This window comes from Panthera onca, chromosome A3 (genome assembly GCF_046562875.1).
Source record: "Panthera onca isolate mPanOnc1 chromosome A3, mPanOnc1 haplotype 2, whole genome shotgun sequence".
NCBI lineage: Eukaryota > Metazoa > Chordata > Mammalia > Carnivora > Felidae > Panthera > Panthera onca.
In genome coordinates, this window is record NC_138341.1 from 14,930,471 (window position 1) to 14,936,787 (window position 6,317).

The 6,317-nt window shown below is 42.9% G+C and overlaps 1 long non-coding RNA gene across 2 annotated transcripts in view; it reads right to left on the minus strand.

Annotated features, from left to right (window-relative positions):
* The window catches only part of LOC132689445 (uncharacterized), a 102,685-nt gene extending 96,577 nt beyond the window's left edge, over positions 1 to 6,108 (minus strand). For both annotated transcript variants that reach the window (XR_009615017.3, XR_009615014.2), the window contains exon 1: positions 4,493 to 6,108. This is a non-coding gene — a long non-coding RNA (uncharacterized LOC132689445). The remainder of the gene's footprint in view (positions 1 to 4,492) is intronic.
* Between the last annotated feature and the right edge of the window lie 209 nt (positions 6,109 to 6,317).

Genomic DNA, 6,317 nt, shown 5'->3' on the forward strand with positions numbered 1-6,317 from the left:
AAAGAGAAAAGATAATCAACACACATCAACATCAAGATCACACAGATGTTGAAATTATCAACGAGAATTTTAAAGCAGCCATCATAAAAATACTTCAATGAGCAGTTACGAACCCTTGCAACAACTTAAAAAGCCTCAGGAAAGAAACAGAATATATATTTTTAAAAACCATTTGTAAATTTTATGGGTGGCTCAGTGGGTTAAGAATCCAACTCTTGATTTTGGCTCAGGTCATGATATCACGGTTTATGAGACTGAGCCCTTGTGGGGCTTTGCACTGACAGCAAGGAGCCTGCTTAGGATTCTCTCTCTCCCTCTCTCTGCCCCCCACCCCACTGGTTCATTCTCATTTCCCTCTCTCTTTCTCTCTCACTCTCTCTCTCTCTCAAAAATAAACTTTTAAAAACCCATATGTAAATTTTAGAATTAAAAAAAAAATCATTGGAATTTTTTAAACCCTCAATATCAGAATGGAGGGGACCCAGGAAAGAATCACTGAACTGGAAGACAGAACAGTAGAATTGACCCAAATTCACCAACAGACAGAAAACAGAGTGAAAAATGTGAAGAGAACCTCAAAAACCTGGGGAACTATAACATCTGTCATTGCAGTCTACGAAATAGAGAAAAAGAGTAGAGATGAAAAAAGTATTTGGAGAAGTTACAGCTCAACATTTTTCAAATATGGAAAAGAAATAATGGCTGAAAACCTTTTCAAACATGGAAAAAGATACAAACCTATAGAATTAAAAATCTGAGAAAACCCCAAAATGGATAAACCCAAAGAAATCCATGCCAAGAACCATCATAATCAATTTCTGAAAATTAAAAACTTTAAAAAAACTAAAAAATTTTAAGACATAGAAAGTACCTTGGAAGCAGCAAGAGAGAAATGACACCTTACATGCAAAGGAAAAACAATTCAAATGACAACAGATTTCTCATCAGAAACCATGAAAGCCAGAAGGAAGCAGCACATTTTTCAAGTGCTGAAAAGAAAGGACTGTTAACCCAGAATTCTGTACCTGGTGAAATTATCCTTCAGAAATGAAGGAGAAATAAAGACATTCTCAGATGAAGGAAAATTAATAGAATTTTTCACCACCAGACCTACCTTAAAATAATGGCTAAAAAAGTTCTCCAAAAAGAAAAGAAATGGTAAAAGATGGAAACCAAAAATATAAGAAGAAAAAAAATTGAAAAAGCACAGACACAGCTAAATACAACAGACTTTCCCTCTTGAGTTGTCTAAATTGTTTGATGGTCAAAGCAAAAAGTAATGCATTGTCTAACTTGGATCTCAATGCATGTAAAGGCAATATTTATGACTATCATGTCATACACAGGGAGGAGGACAAAGGGGCTTACAAGTTGGTATCTTAGTTCAAGCTGCTATAACAGAACACCACAGACTCACTGACTTAAAGGACAGGCATTTCTTTCTCTGTGAGTCCAAGACCAAGGTGCCAACAGATCTAGTGTCTGGTGAAGGTCATCTTCCTGGTTTATAGATGGCCAGCTTCTTGCTGTGTCCCCACATGGTGTGAAGCAGAGAGAGAGGAAGCAAGTTTCCTCAAGATGCTTCTTATAAGGACACTAATACCATTCATGATAGCTCCACCTTCAAGACCTAATTAATTACCTCCCCAAAGCCCCATTTCCTAATACCATCACATTGGGGATTAGGATTTCACCACAGGGATTTTGGGGGGTTACATTCAGTCCACAAGAGGAGTTAAGGTTTCACTCAAACTGCTAAAACATTGATATCAGTAGGTATCAATGTGGTAATTATACAGTTCTGTATCTTCATTATGGTGGTAGTTACAAGAATCTACCTATTCCTATTTTTGTGGGAAAATAGCATCAAACTAAATGCAAACATTGTACCAATATCAATTTTCTGGTTATGATATTGTATTACCATCATGCAAGGTGTAACTGTGGAAGAAAATGGTGAAGGACACATGGACCTTCTCTGTACTATCATTGCAATTTCCTATAAATCTATAAGTAATTCAAATTAAGAAGTTAAATAAAAAAAAAAAACAGAACTCAGAGTGCCTGGGTGGATCAGTCAGTTAAGCATCCAAGTCTTGATTTCAGCTCAGGTCATGATCTCACAGTTTGTGGGTTCAAGGCCCACATTGGGCTCTGTGCTGACAGTGCAGAGCCTGCTTGGGATTCTCTCTCTCCCTCTCTCTCTCTGCCTCTCCTCTCTCATGTGCGCTCTCTCTCTCTCTCTCTCAAAATAAATAAACCTAAAAATAAAAATTTTTTTTTTAAATTGAAAAAAAAAAAAACCCAGAACTGTTCTAGGTTAAAAGAGGACAAGACATAAACGCAATGTGAAAAACTTTGGATTTTGATTTTTAAAAATTCAAAAAATGGGGGGTGCCTGGGTCGCTAAGGAGGTTAAGAGACTGACTCTTAATTTTGGCTCAGGATTTGATCTCACAGTTCATGGGATCAAGTCCCGAGTCAGTATCTGTGCTGACAGCACAGAGCCTGCTTGGGATTCTCTCAGTCCCCCTCTTTCTCTGCCCCTCCCCTGCTCTCACTCTCTTTCAAAATAATTAAATAACCTTAAAAAAATCAAAAGGTGGGAAAATTTGGGGAAACTATAATGTAGATGGGACATTTGATGACACCAGGCAAAATTATTATTGATAATAATGTTATGGTAAAAGAGTTAACGCCCTTATTCCTAAAATATGTGTGCTGAATTATTTAAGGTTAACATATAATGAAGTCTGAAACTAACTTGCAAATGGTTCAGGGAGAAAGACAGCAAGAGAGAAATATAATAAAACATTATCAGCTGTTGACTCTATAAAGAAAGTATGAAAGTGTTCTCTGTCCATTCTTACAATTATTCTGTATGTTTATAAAATTTTCATTTTAAAAAAGATGGAGGGGCGGAGTGGAAGGATATGTGATAAAGCATAGTAAAATGTTAACTGTGGAATTTAGGTGGTGGATAATTGAGTGTTCCCTATAAATTTCTATTGTGCCATAGGCCTGAAGTGTTTAAATTAATATATGGGGGGAGAGAAAGCTGAGGAAACATATCAAAGCCCAGCACCCTCCTCAAGCACTCCCTATACTCCCCAGCCCAGTTAAATACATACTTATGATAATTAAAATAAAACATCATTTGCCAGGGACAAAACCTTGCCTGGCTTCCTGCCTGGAGAAGCCCTAGCAATGCCTCCCACTTTTCCCGTAGTGGTCCCAGCCAATGCCACGGTCCCCACAGCCACACTGAGGAGGCTCCCATGGGTCCTGCTAATTGTCAAGGAGAGACAAATCTGAATATGTTATATATATATATATATATATATATATATATATATATATATATATATATACATACACTAAAAAAAAAAAAAAAACAACATTCTACCATTGTGGTGGGAGTTTTTAACACACTAAAGTACCCAAGTTAGGAATTAATAGACAAAGAAACTGGAAAATAAAAAGGAATATAGAAGATAAAAGATTTAGAAGCTACATCTATGGTGCCCAGATCTATGTAACGGTTAACAAGAACTCTTTGAGCCATGCCACCCACCTTAGAATGGGTCTGCTCAAATAGTTCAGCCTTGGCTGGTCTTCCTGATAACAACACCATAATAGAGACTGTTCTGGACAGCCGTAGCACCACACCTGCTCTGGTTCTTAGTTATATAAGCTTTGAGATATTAAGAATATTCTGAATTCTGCACAAAATGTTCAGCTCTTGACACAGGTTAATAAGAAGTGAACCAACCCCCCAAGTAAATCTCATTATTTAAAGCAAGGCCTAAATTCTCTGGAGGCTTGTTTTCCCTCTCTGGTTCTTTGAGAAGTGAAGAATCTAGACATTCCTGCCCCATCTCCTGTAGCTTTCTTCCATGGCCCCTGTAAAGTTCCATCTACCTACAGTCTCCAGTGTTACCCACTCCTACCAGTGACAAAAAGCAACCCATCCCTGCCTTGTTATGACAAAACTCCTTATCTTATCCCACGAGCAAGAGTCCAATCAAACCAAACATTGAAAATAAATTATGCCTATACCTCCCCAGAGATGGCTGAACTGCTAAGAGCCATCTCCATGTTTAGAAATAAGAAACAAAACCTAGTCCATTCACCCATCCATCCCAGTTTTCTGAGCCCTTCTGTTTTCTGATAGCTGGGGCTAGAACTAGCACTGGCTAAGAAAAATGGCCAAGAGTGGTTGGTAGCAGAGGGCCAGGGCTCAGGTGACTGGGTAAAAGGAACATTCTTGAAGATATGTCCATGTAATAGCATTGTATAACTATCAGAGAAAGCAAAAATCCAAAGAATATTGTAGTTGGGTGTGTTTGTAAAGTCAGAGACCCCCTCCCACCTATTCAGTCACACCTACCATATATACAGCCCCCTGCCCTGCCCCACACCTCAGTCTGCCTCAAGTTGTCTCTTTCTTCCTACGTATATGCCACAAAGGAATGGTAGGTAGGGCACTTACATTTTGTCACCCACCTTCCTCTCTCAACCAAATACAACAATAATCTGTGAACTGATTTATCCATCTCCATGCAGTTTAAAGAAGGCTTCATCCAAGTTTTCTAGAAGTTTCATGACCACCAGTCCAGGTGATATCCTTCCTCCATCCCTTTTCAGAATCTTTGGGTGATGAGAAAGTGAGGATGGGAAGATTCTCTTAGGAATAAGGCAGCTTGGGAGCTTCAGGATGCTGAGGGAATCATTTCGAATGCTTTGCATGGTGCTTCATAAATGCCAAAGTTGTTCTGCAACACATTAGGGCCCGGTTTTGGTTTGAGTAGTGAATAAATGATTGAGAAAAGATGTATGACTTTGACCTCTACACCAACTGAATGAGGTAGGTGGGAAGAGTATTATCCCCATTAAAGGAAGAAAGGCCAGACTCAGAGAAATTCAGGGACTTGGCCAAAGCTTGTAAGTGGCAGGAAAAGTTAACGACTGGGTCTTCAGGCCCCTTGCCTCAAAGGAAACACAGCTTCTAATTCTTCCTCTGCCACTGACATGAGGTTTGCCCCCTTCCTCCTATCTCAGTCCATAGTGAATTTTTTCATCTGAAACATGAGCAAACTGGACCCAGCCATCAGTCTGGCTCTTGAAGTGGCCCTCTAGAAAGCCAGGCGGAATGGGTAGGGTGGGTGGCCAAGTCTGTGCCTCCAAGAGCTCCGCTGGTCTGGAAGCCAAGACCTCTGTCTCAAAGACCCAGCTTGAAAGGACTAAGGCCACACCGGATCTAGTGCAGGGCCTGGCCGCACCACCCCTGCCGGCTCCAATCCCAGGGACCTCCGTCGGACCATGGCAGTGCTGGATTCGGGGTGCCACAGGGACTCCAAGGGTCTCCAGCTCGCATGAACCCAGAGCTGCCCTCTTCGGCTTCAGCATCTCTAGTGCTCACAAACGCCCATAGCGGGAAGCGCCCGCTATGCCAGTAGTACCCCACGTTCGTTAAGCCTGAAAGCGGGATACGGAAGTCGGCAGCGACCGCCCGCCACCGCCCGCCACCGCCCGCCACCGCCCGCCACCGCCCGCCACAGCCGCGGGACCGTGAGCTCCAGCGCCTAATGTTCCGCGGGATGAGTTCACTCTGCGCCTGCGCGCAGAGCGTGCGCAGTGATGGAGGCGGGGGGTAGGACCGGGTAACGTGGGCGGGGCGGATATCTCGCAGCAGCTGGTGCACTGGAAAGCTACCAGCGGAGAGGTTTATCCGAAGCCACCAGATTCCAGAGGGGGACGCTGCGGGGCGTTGGACCCCAGACCAACTCTTGGGGTGTGTGGATCCTGTTGATGGAGATGAACGAATTCTCGGCGCGTTTCTGGAAGGGTTTGCAGGGCGGGGCCGAAAAATGTGGGAGCCGTAGTATCACAGCCCACATGTGACGTCATAACACTGCATAAATGAGATAGGTAGACCTGGCGGAGCCCGGGCGTATCTTGCCAGAGGCAAATGTGACGTTACAGCGCCTTAGTGCCTTGGAAGGTGGGATGGGATTCCTTTGAGCCAGCTCTCGAGACACCAAGATTCCAGGGGTGGGGTATGTTATCACAGGTCCCACATTCTTGGAACTGAGGTTGTATCTAGGAGCCCTAGACCAGCCCACCGCATCTCTTCTTTCCCCCACAACCCTATGCTAGCCCTGACTCCCGCGGCCAAGAGGTCTGAGGAAAAAACGGCCCATTGTACGCCCCAGACCCCTGGCTACATTTCAGAAGAAGGGGGTGGAACCTGAACCTCTTCTTAGGAAGAAACCCCTGCGAGCTTTTCTTTCTCCACGGTGTACCGATCTCCTCCC